The sequence below is a fragment of the Mustela lutreola genome, chromosome 5 (assembly GCF_030435805.1).
Source record: "Mustela lutreola isolate mMusLut2 chromosome 5, mMusLut2.pri, whole genome shotgun sequence".
Lineage (NCBI taxonomy): Eukaryota > Metazoa > Chordata > Mammalia > Carnivora > Mustelidae > Mustela > Mustela lutreola.
Window position 1 is genome coordinate 117930265 of NC_081294.1, and position 14478 is coordinate 117944742.

Genomic DNA, 14478 nt, shown 5'->3' on the forward strand with positions numbered 1-14478 from the left:
CAGTGCTTTGATTTAATGTTACAACTGTACTAAAAGTAGCAGAGCTTTTCCCATGTACTCTCTATTCTGTTCAAATCCCTTGTCATTATAACAGATGTTTGGATTATTGTTCTGTAAACTATGTCAGAATTTCAATCTCTAGTATCTGTTTATTATTCTCCAAGGGTGATATTATAAATGTTCCCATGCACAGTTAATACTTATAAAACAGTCTGTCTTATTTCCCATTAAAAAAATCTTGCCAGAAAGTTCTGGTTAAATCAGAGGAAATATACCTAATTTGGGGAGGAGTGTCTTAAGTGTATATGAGTAAATAATTCCAGCTAAAAATGGGCAACATTTCAGAAAGCATTCCAGTCATTAAAAAAAAAAAAAAAAAACTATAGCTTTTTCCTTAAGTCTTAAGAGATACTGATTTTTAAAAAATTGATTTAAGTTTATGTAGGGTTAAAACTAAAATCTCACAATTAAGTAATTTTACTCTGATACCAAGATGTAATTTAATTTCTATCATTGCCCATGAAAGCCATATCTGCTGATAATACTTCATGCTTTTGAAGTGTGCAATGTTAACAAAATATAAGAATGATTGCAATAAAAGAATTTAAAGCCTAGCCCCTCAGAAAGATATCAGAAATGTGTGGGAGGAGATGTCCACTGTTTAAAATTTGTACTTAAGTAGAAAACCTTATTACCTTAAAAAAAAGAAGAAGAAGAACAAGAGGGCCACTGACAGCTTTTTAAAATACACATGTAAAGGCTGAACTATTAGTTTCCTCCTGATGTTTGAATGAGTTATGGCAGCTTTTACAAGGGCATGAAATAAGATTTCCTAAGGTGATGGTCCAATTGGATATTGACGAAGAACTATATCTTTGATGTATCATTTGTTTCTCCTTTACATTTCTTTATTTTAATTCTTGCTCAAAAGAGAATTGGGATCTTCTATATAGAGCCCGTGTCAGATAAAGGAGCATTACGCCCGCTTATTACAAGAGACATAAGCATGCTAATACTCTGAGGAATAATCTGACTGTGTTTCTAGAAAACAAGGCTTGTAACTGAGTAAGAAATGTTCCTGTGAAAATAATTTGCTTCTCTTATTTACTTCACATACAATTTTATCCTCTGTGTTATATCTAATTTTTAGTCCTTTCTTTTGAATTTAAAAAAAAAATGGCATATAAAACAGGAAAGGGGAGAAGAGCCTACTCTTTGGAAATGATATAGAAGGTGAGTGACAGAAATCTTCTGGGAAATAAAAGGAGAAGGGAAGGGAGAGTTTAAGGAAAAGGGTCAATTAACTACTCCATCAGCCCCATCGAAAATGGTGCTGTAGCTTTTACTTCATTCATTTTGCCTTAAAGACTGGACATGGCTAAAATGGGGCTCAGAGTCTGCAAGAATACCAATGTGCATTACGTTTGCATTTAGGATTTTAAAAAACGAAGGGAAAAAAAAAAACCACGCACAAGGTCAGCTTCGGAAATGATGAATGCCTTTTTGCTGAAAGCTGTACTGAACGTCCTTGAGTTTAATCAAAACTATTTGTTTTTAGTCAGCTTTGCTGTTGTCTCTTTTACTCTTGTCCACTGATAGCTTGACATTAATGACATCATAAATCATGTGAAGTGGCGGCTTGGGTTTGGTAGCATTTGAAGTGTTTGTTGAGATGTCCTGGACTATCTGAGGAGCTGGTGCAAGGTTGGATATCATGCTGCACTGAATCTTTAGTTTATGGCATGATTTGGTCAGTAAAAGCACAGAGTGCATTACTGGTATGATGGGCTTTCATTAAAGAATGTCAGGCTCTTCTTTAAATGCAGACTTCTGAAGGAGATTATTGAATAGGTGGATTTATCTTTAATTCTGTTTAATTTTTTTAAGACCCGATTTTCCAATCCCACATTAAAATAAAGACTTTGCCCTCTGTACTCGTCAATTTCTGTGGTCGTTCGTTGCTCGTAAAGTAAAGCATAAGGGTCCATTTGCATGGTTCACATTTGCACAGTGCACACTTAATTGAGACTTGAACAATGTGTACAGATGAGCAACTCTATCACTTATATTTTTTAAAGGCTCTTGTTAAGCAGAAAGCATCATCTGGAAATGTATTCTTTGAAAAATGTCTAGCTTTTATCAGTTTTTTGTTTCAGAATGATTTCACCGGATTATTCTATGTTTTATAGCTTGTTATCTGTGTGACTGTTCTTAGAACATGCTTTTCATTATCATTGTACTCTACTGTTAAGAAAGAAAAGATTATTCTTTAACTATTATTTATTTAATGGCATTTTGTTATAGTGTAATACACTATAACTATATATATATATATATGAATAATATGTAAATCATTTACTTCCTTATCGGGCCAGTACATTAACAAGTTAAAGGGATTTACTTTTTTTGTAAGGCAACTGGCAAAACCGAGATGTCTTGTCTTTAGTCATGGAGAAGAACATCATCTTGAAATGTGCCTTGCATATTGTAAAAGAGTACTTTTTACAGTGTGGAGATAGTTCAGCCAAAATATAGAAACACTTGTCCAGATGTTAACAGAAAAGCAGTTTTCACCTACGTTCGAAGTGGATCAAAATTAGAAACTGATTATAATGACATCAAACAAAACCAATCATTTCACAACTTGGATAATTTAATCCTTACGGTTTAAACTGACATCACAGGGGGGAAAATATGTTACGTATAGATTTAAGTACAGATTCCTGAAACTATCTCCCTAGGTATTTATGACCTATTTTTATAGGATGCTAAGAAGTTTTTTCTTCATATATGCACTAAGTATAAAAAAAAACTTATGTGGAAATTTTATAACTTGAAATAGTATTAAAAGATTTTTTTCTCTTCAACAAGATGTATTGACAACATAAATGGATTTGAACATTTTGTTCTTGCTTCAAATAAGACTGGCCCCTGTTGTAAAGAAGGATTCTTTCTTCAGGACTCAAATGGTACAAATAATTATAACAACAAAGCAAATCACAGGTGAGCTCAATATAATTAGAGCAATAGAGTTCAATTGATTTGACGTACACCTCCGCTCTAGAGGTTCCTTGCCTAAGAGAATATTATTATGAATTTTTAGACTACTGCACAATTTCAGGAAACTTTCAAAATATTGTTATATGGTTTCATAGTGTCTCACTGTACTGTGTGAAAAATGCTCTGGTGGAGGAGAGGAGAAATAACTTAAATACCCTTTGCCACCAAAACTTACTCTACCTCCTTCCTACACATCTGTCTCCCAAAAAATTTCAAGGTTGTTTTTTTTTTTTTTCATTGAGTACTTAATAGTCTTTGATTTCTTCCAATCCATACATGATAGCATTGGGCAGGCATTAATTCTCTGCACACCCTAACTATGTGACATAAACATGCCGCTGCTTTCGGCTCAGGTCATGATCTCAGGGTCCTGGGATCGAGTCCCGCATTGGCTCTCTGCTCAGCGGGGAGCCTGCCTCCCTCTCTCTCTCTGCCTGCCTTTCCGTCTACTTGTGATTTCTCTCTGTCAAATTAATAAATAAAATCTTTAACAACAACAAAAAAAATCTAGTTCATATATAGATACACACACATATATACATATGTATACATACATACATATATGTATGTGCCTATATATGTGTATGTGTGTGTATCTATATATGAATGAACTAGATTTTTTTAATCTACTCTGCTTATCCTAATTTTGATACACCAAATAATTAGGGTTAACCTAGGAACAGAGAGAGGAAATAAAGCTTCCTTCAAAAAAGAGAGCACACATCCTCAGTCAGACACACCATGTTTAGAACCCCCAGTATGCAGAGAGAATCACTTACATGATTGGCCCCCAAAAAGTGACCTCAGACTCCCAAGCATACAATTTTCAGTTTTCTGCATCTACCTATCTTTAAAACCCTTCTAACATGTCAAATATATACTTAGCAGATTTCCTTCTTCCTATCAACAAAAATAGGGCATTTGTAGGCAAACAATGTTTTCCTAGTAAAACAAGGAAAATGTAAGCTCTTTTATTAATGAAGAAAAACACCAAGTTGATTTATTACTTTTGTTTACTTCAGGGTTGCTTCTAAAGAATTTGGCTTTCTAAACCTTGACAAGAAAAAAAATCGGCACAACGGCTTGAGAATCTACCTTGTCCAGAACCCTGCCCTCTAGAATGTGGAAGCGCGTGCTCGTACACCCACCCCCTTACACATCCTTGTACACACCCATATTCACTGAGACACACAGTTATGCCCAGAGCAAGTATTATTACCGTGCTGGATTAAAACTTTCATTCATCCTGAAGATTTTCATTTTAATTTAGCTCCTAATGGAGGCCTGATGAAAAACAATCAGCTCGGAGTCTATTCCATGACGAACCAAACTCTAGGTCACGTATAAATAGTGGATGATGGTAATTACAGCGAAGAATCTGAGGTACTATTTATTTCTAACTAACAGACAGCACCTGCCAGTATTCGTACATCAACTCGTTATTAAAGTCCTCTGTCTGGATGCTGAGCTGACTTATTTTACAACTAATTGTCTTTTACAAGTAATCATGAAGTATGTATGAAGTTTGGTAAGTAAAATCATCTAATTTGGCAAGGGACATATTAAAATGAAAGAATTTGTGTCAGAACATATACTACAGCAGCTAGTTTTCATGATTGTCAAGTGCAATTTCATAAATACACCACCATAAACATCTTCTGATTAACTTTTTTCTTATGTTAAGATGAGAATTTTAGAGACATGGATCCTTAAAATGTTTAAAAAGTGTTTAAGGAGGCCGGAGACCCTCATTCTTTGAGTTATTACTCCAAAATGACAGGGCAGATTAAAAGGAGCTACCATAGGCAGAGCTCATTCAAAGGCATTCTTCAGGGCGCCTGGGTGGCTCAGTGGGTTAAGCTTCTGCCTTTGGCTCAGGTCATGATTTTGGGGTCCTGGGATCAAGCTCCACATTGGGCTCTCTGCTCAGCAGGGAGTCTGCTCTCCTCTGTCCCTTACCCGGCTCATGATCTCTCTCTCTCTCTCTCTCAAATAAGTAAATAAAAAGTCTTTAAAAAAAAAAAAAAAGGCATTCTTCATGTATAGTAATGCAAGTAAACCAAGTCTGGGGAAACTCACTGCCATTCTCTAAGAGAAACAAAGTTGAATATGGCAGATAATTAGCCTTTAAATGTACTCCACAGAAAAATTCTCCTTCATCAGAACTTTCTCCCTATTATGTTTCTAACATAATTTTATTTGAATTCAAATTTATTCTTCAAAAGTAAATACTAAATACTAAATCTGGTCTGTAAGCAACTGGTGGAAAGCAAACAAAGATTGCTATATTGTTTTGGATATTCATAGAAAGCAGGTCTGCCACATATAGTAGAACAGGTTGTTCACTGTAGAAGCACACCTTACAGTAAGTGTAAGAGGGCATGAAATCTAGCTCCTACCCCATGTACCCTGGCAAGATGTTTCTCTGGTTTTGTTTTTGTTTTTGTTTTTCCTTGTTTTGTTTTGTTTTAAATACAGAACACTTCATGAATTTGTGTGTCATCCCTACACAGGGACCATGCTAATCTTCTCTATATTGTTCCAATTTTAGTATCTGTGCTACCAAAGCGAGCACTGTTCCTCTGTTTTAGATAAAGACAAAAGTTCACCAAACTGGACATCCAGGGGGCTGTATTTGTCTAGAGGGAGTGACCTGATTTTCTACTTCACATATTGGTACCTATGGATTATCAGAGACTTTTGTGGAAAGATCTTTGTTTCATTAGATAAAAAAATAAAATAAAAGTCAAAGAGTTACATCCAACCTCAAAAGTAAGTTTATACTTGTTTTAGTTAAGAGAAAGCCTGACCTTTAAATTACATAAAACTAGGGAATTCTGAAAGGAATGTCTTCCAAAACACCTGACTTGCAATGATGAGACAAAGCCACTTCCCCTTACTGAATCCTCTTAATCAAAATGGTTTTTTTACTATTTTGCAACTATTTGTCTTTTTATGATAATCCCTCCCCATCATATTCAAATTCCTTCCAAACATTCATATATAAATGAGAGTGACCAGCAGCTTATCCAGGACATCCGTAAGTGGGCTATTGATACGAAGTCACTCACTTCTCTTCTCCTATTCACAAAGACTAAAAATAAAACTGAACTAAGAAAACCTTGGAGCGAGAAGAGAATTTCTAGAGTGTACCAAATTTTTCAAAGTGAAACATTTAAGGACATACTTTGCCTAGTTCCTTAGGTTATCAATGTGTTAGTGCTAATCTTGCATTAGGTCAGGGTTAACCCCAAAGAATCAGCTATTGAGTTCTGTAATATCTTTGTGGTACTTGTCAATAACAGTGTGGCTGTGCCTCTGGCTTCTGAGTCTCAGTCTCCTGTAGTGTTTTCTGTAATAAATACAGTAAAATAAACATGGGTACTTCCCAGGCCCTGTATAAAATCCTTTTTTAAAGTTAATTAAATTTTTATTGACCACCTATTATGTAAAGATTTGGGGGGTAAAAAACGTTTTCATAAGAGATATTTTATGATTCACCTATCCTTCCCCATCACACAGAGAGATGTCTAACACCAATATACCTAGTTTCAGCTGTATCTTCTTGCGATAACCTCTTACACTCAATGAGACAGTCATAGGAAATTATTTTTTCTATTGGAAACATATTGGATACTTGAAAAACACCTTTAAGAATATGGAAACATTTTATATCCTTGCTTATCTTGAGAGTGCTAGTGAGTAACAGAAATCACAAGAGGTATATGACGTATGGACTCCAAAGCAGTATTTTACTATAAAAGCATGGAACCCTGCTGGCATATGTAATTTAATGTGCACCATGCCTCCCCTAATTCAATCAGGTCTCTACATCCCTTCTTTTATATTCCAATTGGATTTCATGTGCTAAAGCCATCAAGATTTTCAGGATGAAATGAATGCTTGTATTAATCCTGCAATTTCCATTTAAAACACAGCATCGATTTGATTAATAAGGTTTGATGCTGAATAATTATATGGCAAATATGTAGGCTATAGGAAAACCACAGATGTGACCACCAGCAAAAGCCTTGTGGGAGAAGGAGGTCAAAGGGAAGCAATGGCCATGACTGAGGTGATGAATTCTTTGGCTTTTCTTTTATGCAATTAACAAGCAGGGCTTCTATTAATTTGCCACCTCCAGAGCCTTGACTGGTCAGATGTGTCTGGGTCAAGGGTCATGGGGGCAGAGTAGGGGTCAGCATCACAGCAGCCCTGAAACAAAATGGGAAAACTAAAGAAATCTCAATGATATGGCTGAGTATACATTCTATAGTATGGAAGGAATGGGAGGAAGTGCATCTCCTTAATGTTAAGATTGCTGTTTTAGAATAATAAAAATGTTCTCTGCACATTTAATTCAAAGTAATCAATCTAAGGTGCAGTGGTTGAGCATCCAATAAAAGAAAATCAATGTGGTCTCTACAAGGGAAGACAAACAACACTCGCTTTTACTAAAGGGATTATAGGTTAACATTTATTCAGTGTATTGTAATCTGATGTCAAGTGGTATAAAATCAAGCCAACAATCCATTACCACCCGTTATAGGCTAGGTGCTGATCTCATGCAAATTGACTTTTCATAGAACTTATTAAATCATTTCTGTGTTCTAGCTATGAAACATTTTTCTATAGTGGCTGAATTCAGTAAATTTAATTTCACATCTCAGATGGAAGTATATCAAAAAAACAAATAGTTGTCATTTCAAAATGAAGATTTTTCACAACTTTCTTATGCTTCTGGTCATTAATTATATTAAGTACCTATGATGTTACTTTTCTAGGAAAACAAACTAAAGAATTTGGGCATGGTACTGGACCTGAATTACTTTCTTCCCAAATCCTTTTTATTCACTCCTACAAATGTCACTGTACAAATTCATCTATTTTATAACACTTGGAGATAAATTGTGCTGCAATTCCAAATTCTGATAGGATTTAGATTTCTCTAGAATTTAAGAGAATAATTCATGTTATCAGTCCTATGCATATTCTTAATTTTGAGCAATTTTCTATAAAGCAAAAGTCTGTATTTCATATTGGACACATTGTGAAAACAGGATTATTTTTTAATAATATGCCTTACAAAGTGCTTTATATAGTTCCACAATTTTGGAATTAAAAATTGTTGAAATTCTAAGCGTCTTAAGTATAGGGAACCTAATTCTTTAGTGTACTAGTCTAGCGTTTCCACTATTTGCTTGGGCAATAAGGATTTACAGTGACGACTGCACCTTCCCTCTCAAAAACAGGGTGAGCTTTTGAAGTATTAGAAGTTAGTGATCTTTCATTAAACATAATAAAAAAAAATGGCTAGCAAACCTGTCAAAGTTAGCATTTTTTTCTAAAGCAACTGTGCTTATTGTTAGAATTGGGGCCACTTTTAAGTGTGAGGAAAATCATTACCACATGTCTGAAAATACTGGTGATATTTTGCAGATCGCATTACTCTGCAGCCTGGTGCTACTTCAAAACATTTCAGAATTACTCGGTACTAGAAAGGGAAATTGAATTTGACACTATTTTTATTATAAAAGCTAAGTTTAGTTTTACCACCCTTGCTTTGATGAAACCTTTAGCTTTTTATTTGTTGGGAAGTAGAAGTTCTCCTGTTCTGTATACAACAAATAAAGAAATGTAGAACCTCTTATTTTAAAGCTTATCCACAAAATCTATTATATATATTCTATACACACTATATGTAAAATACATTATTGTATTATTAAACTACTCATGAGTTAGTATTTTTAAGATTAAGATTTAAGAAATTTATTAATTTTATCTCTAGAATGGCTTCAATTATTATCTTTCTTAATTATTGTGATTTTTTCCCTGATATTTAGGCCAAAATATTTGGTGAAATTTATCACATTTACATGAAGCACTCTGAACTGACCAAATTGAAATCTTAAAATCTAACAATGATCTTGCAACATAGTTTCAATACTTTTGTTTTATACTTTTGTTCAGATGTTGAATTAACCCTAAAACAACAGATTCTTTGCTTTTAAAATTAAATTGTAAATAAAATCAGAGTTGGGCAAAATAGGTTGAGACACTATTTTCAGACTGTGAATTCTAAACCTTGGTTCTCTCCAGGATGTGGATTTTACCAGGATTTTTCATGAGCCCTTAATTTTTTGTCACATTTGTGTTAATATAATAAGGCAGAATTTCCTGCTCATTCCTACTGCATGTATGCTGCATTAGTTATCATGCTTCTGATCTCCTAGCAAAAACAAAAAACAAACAAACAAAAACCCCTCACAAATCTTAAAAAAAAAAAAAAAAAAAAAAAAAAAAAGAAAAGAAAAGAAAAAAAGAATCAGGTACCAAAAAAAACACAAGTGAATCTCGTGAGAAAAAAAAAATTGGTTTCTTTTCATTTTTATTCGTAAAAGATTAGCTTGCTTTAGGGGATCTAAATAACACAAAATCATTTCACATCCAGAAACGATGAAGAGATGAACTCTAGGCTAATGGTAATGGCAAAAATAATTTCAAACTGAAGGCAAAACCACTTCATTTTGTGCACAATGTCTGAATGCCTTCCACTGGACTTTAAATAAAAAATGGAAAACATTTTAGCAAATCTAGGGAAGCATGGAGTCGATGGCACTGAGAGGCATTTTTGATGTTTTTGCATTTTTGTGCGGGGAGAGCCATAAAAGGTTGCCAGTGGGGTATTGTAACACCACAGCTGAGAGTGAATTTTAGATAGATATAACCAGTTAAAGGTGATTGAATATCAAGGGTTGAGTAGTGCTTATTATACCTGCTGTTGGGAGACTTCAATTCATTATTGTAACAGAATGAAAACAGCATTGCTGCTGTCCAGGACATGCTTGTAGTATTGATTGGGCTTCTCCAAAGTCTTCTCTTAGGATGCAGAGTGCAGTCAAACATGCACAAACATCACTCAGTTCCCCTGATTCTGTCATGTGCTCCTTGTACCTCACACTAAAGCAGCCTTAAGACACAGGAAAATGCTTCTGTATTTGAAGGCAGACAGGGCTCTAAGCCTGACTCCAGGGGCTATGCAGATGTGGTGACCTTTCTTCCAGAGACCAGATTTCACACTCAAATTGTCATTAAAGCTTGATTTTCCCTAGAGGTCTCCAGTCAACTTGTGTGCTCTCTCCATTAGGGTTAAAAGTCAGAGTGGCACCATGCCCACGACGCATACTAAATAAAATGGAACATAAACAAAAGCAGTGAGTGACCCTCCGTCCCAGAAGGAATGGCATCATTCACCATCCAGCCAGCAGTAGTCAGCTCTGGTCAAAATGCACAAATCCAGGATAAACACTTGAGCCAGAATTTCACAGGATCTCATGTCTCTGGCAGGGTATCTCTTAACTAGTATATTATTCCCTCCTTTGAATTTTTGGAAGTAGTAATAACTACTGACTGAGTTAATTAATCAGATAGTTCAGGAACAAAAGTTTAAAAAGGAAAGAAAGAAAAGAAAGGAAAAAAAAAACCCTATATCTATAACACAAAAATGAACTGGTTTGGGGCCTCTAATTATAATAATGGCAGAGTTAGAGTCTACATTGAGACAATTAGTTTATAAAAGAGTTTTGTTTCCTTGCCTATGTAGGTTGCCCGAGGACAAAATGGCCTTAAAAAATGCCATGATTTCTCAATGTCTTAATGCAGCTCATTTTAAGCTTGTCTCATAAATGAAATTTGGAAAGAGCAAATTTCTTTAATGTCCCAAATGAATCAGCCTAACATTGCAAGGATGGGAGGTAGCGTTGACCTACCGATACGCTGTATTTGCCCCCACAGACCTATGCCAAGAATATGCTTTCCCAAAGTAGAAGCCTTTCTGCTTAATTACGTACCTCTTGATCTGAAATGCCAATGCAAACAGCTCCATTTTCTCCTTAAAAGAGGGAAGAGATGGTGAGAACTGAAATTGTTCACAGAAACATTTCTCGGTACTTTAGGCAATCCCAGTATAGGGAACATGAGAATCAGGCGGGATAAATCTCAGTCCTATCAGACCTGTAGATTAAAATACCAGCAACAGATCTGAAACTGGGATATACTCCAACATCTAAACATGTGATCCAGTCACATAGTATCTGGATTTGGCATGATGCTTTTAGCTTTTATCTAGAGGTTTGTGGCAATTCTCTCATTTAAAATGCTGTTTGGGGGACACCTGGGCGGCTCAGTGAGTTAAGCGTCTGCCTTCAGCTCAGATCATGATCCCAGAGTCTTGGGATCGAGCTCCACCTCAGGCTCCCTGCTCAATGGGGAGCCTGCTTCTCCCCTGCCACTCCCCCTGCTTATACTTGCTTTCTCCCTCTGTGTCAAATAAATAAATATTTATGAAAAAATAAATAAAATGCTGTTTTTGTAACTGAGTAAAGATGCAGAGTGTACTCCCTGTATATGTTGTAGGAAGACTGACATCAGAAGACATCAGTTCTAGCCCCGAATCCAATATTTACGGTGTAACCTTGAACAAGTCACTCTCTCCCTTTGAACTTTTTATTTCTAATCAGCAAATTAAGGCTGACATATGCTTTGACTATTTCTCGGGATTGTTCTCAGATTAAATGACCTAATTCATATGAAAGTTAATTGGAAAATTATGAAGATGATAGATAGATAGATAGACCCCACTATTATCAATTTGCTACTGAAAAGTTCATCTGCCTAAGGTGAACAAAAATTCCTCTGGCTAACCTTTGGGCCTATTACGGTGTCCCAGATCCCTTTTGCCTTTTCCTCTGCTCCAACTTTCCCAGAAACAGATTTTCTACTGATATGTCAAAACCAACCTTAAGTGGCTGATTCCCAAAGTCAAGATCATTCCCCTGGTCTTCTGCTTCAAGCCTTACCCTCCGTGGGGATTCGTCTCCACATAACTAGCCTGGTACCCTTCACAACAGCCTTAAGTGAAGATCGAGATCCCATATTCTCCCCTTTGAGTAAACGCTCTGCACATTGCGTTTTTGTTATTGTTCTTTTTTTAAAAAAAAAAAAAACACTATGATCTGTACTTGTCCCAAACTACAACTTTAGCTTCTCTTCCCTTCAGTCTGAACCTTGACTTTTATTTCATAGTAAACAGATTAATTACTATTTTTCTGTCCCATACTAAACTTTTAGCCTCTCTTCCCTTCATTCTGGACACTGCTTTTTATTTGAGCAATGAAATCACTTACTAGTTTTTTTCTCAATTACTAGTTTTTTTTTTTTTTTATAGTAATGAAATCAATTGCTAGCTTTTTCAGAATCACTTAGGTATTTGAAAGCTTTTTTAGCCTATCCCACTAGCTTGCAAGCTTACAAGAAGAAGAGTGTGTCCTGTTCAGGTACTGAACTTAGTACCACAAATGCCCCAATGAAACAGTCCTAGCTTTATCATTGTGGGATATATGCAGTCTCTGTAGTTCCAACGAATTTAAAGATAAACCCAAACTTCCCACATTTTTTCCCAGGGCACATGGAGAGGAGCAAATTCACTCTCCTCCTTCATTCGGAATGATTCTTAAGATTTCCCTTGCCCTCAAAATGTAAATGCATACATTATATACGTTGTTTTATCAAGGAACATTACAGTCGTGTGTATGACTTACCTCTGCCAACGTCCCCGAGTTCTTCCACAGCTTCACCTTCCCCCACCTCCCAACCCTGTTTTGTTAACATCAACTGGTTCACACCATAGAGAATGAGTAAAAGCAATTATCTTTTAAAGTGAAGGCCTGCTATGATCAACACCCCTAACACACCTGATTTCTATCATAAAGAAATGATGATTTCTTTAAAAATGATGTTTTTAAAAAATCATTTTCTTTAAAAAATGATTTACCTCACCATAAACTCATTTTGCAAATGAGAGAGTGGAGACTCGAAAAGGTAAATTAACTTCATTCATACCATAAAGATAGTAAATAACTGAGCTAAGAATTCTTGAATTCCTTATCAGGTCATTCTGATTCTTAAGACTGTAATATATTTCCTCATAGCTCAATATATTGACTTCCTTCACTATACATTGACTGCCATAACCTCATTTGAGGGAGCTCATTTTGACAGAAATCTGCATTCCGTGATGCCTCCAAAACTCATCATTGCTCCTATTCTAATTCATAATAATTGCCTGGGATCACATTAGGCTCTCTAGCTTCTCAGCGCCCTATACGTAAATGATCTCATTTGATGCTGGGGGAAACCTGAAGAATGCTGGACAGGTGTTCTAACACCCATTTTAGATTGAATAAAGTCCTTAGGTTAAATAAAGGATTGCTCAAGTTACCACAATAATAAGCAACAAAATCATGACTAGAATTTACGCTTCCTGACTATACTTTCAGAGCTCCAAACTCACAGGGTCTTCTATTACTATGTGGACCTATAATTGTAGTTTAAAAGTTCTTAGCACAGATTTCACAGTCAAGAAATATAAGAGCTTGGCAGCGGCTGGGTGGTTCAGTGGGTTAAAAAATTCTGCTTTAAAAAAAAAAAAAAAAAAAAAAAAAAAAATTCTGCTTTCGGCTTAGGTCATGACCTCATATCAGGTTTCCTGCTCAGCAGAGTCTGCTTGTGCCTCTCCCTGACCCTCCCCACCTGTGCTCTCTCTTGAGCGTGTTCTCGCTCTCAATAAATGAAATCTTTAAAAAAAAAAAAAAAAAAAAAAAAGGGGGCTCCAAAGCCTCTGCCTTTGGCTCAGGTCATGATCCCAGGGTCCTGGGATCGAGCCCCAAATCAGGTTCTCTGCTCAGCAGGGAGCCTGCTCCCCCCCACCTCTGCCTGCCTTCCTGCCTGCTTGTGATCTCTGTCTGTCAAATAAATAAACAAAATCTTAAAAAAAAAAATTTAAAAAAGAAAGAAAGAAAGAAATTCAGGGACTCTAAACTCTTTCTTTTTTGTCATAACTGGACTTAATTTCTTTTTAAAACCTTATTTCTGCCTGAGAGTACAATCAACCTAGCCACACAGGAAAGTGTAATTAAATTCCTGATTACTCAAACACCATTTAGGAGTAAACAATTTTTTTTTGGTTTGTTGTTGTTGTTTGTTTGTTTGTTTTTAGCATGGGTTGGGGGTGGGCAGAGGAAGCCCAATGCAGAGCTCAATCCCAGGACCCCGAGATCCAGCCTGAGCTGAAGGTAGACACTTAGCAAATTAAGCCACCCAGGTGTCCCTAGGAGTAAACAGTTCTGCCTGTTCCTTCTTTTACTCTGGGCCTTTCCTTGTTTTACTTTTCTTCCCTGGCCTGGTAGCGGTGTTCTCTCCTGACTTAAGGAGCAAACAGTTGGCCCAGGGTCATTGGTACCTGCTTACACTGGCCTCAGGGAGATGTGGCTTAGTCAGCCTGGGCTTTGGACACTGACCTTGGTCTACACTGCATCCACTGCTTACTCGTGAGGCGCTTCTGTGGCCACATAGTCCATT

At 36.1% G+C, this 14478-nt stretch overlaps 1 non-coding gene across 1 annotated transcript; it reads right to left on the bottom strand.

Annotated features, from left to right (window-relative positions):
- Window positions 1–5528: 5528 nt before the first annotated feature.
- LOC131832812 (U6 spliceosomal RNA) lies at window positions 5529–5635 on the bottom strand. Its single transcript, XR_009354175.1, has one exon. It is a non-coding gene; the product is annotated as a U6 spliceosomal RNA (small nuclear RNA).
- Between the last annotated feature and the right edge of the window lie 8843 nt (window positions 5636–14478).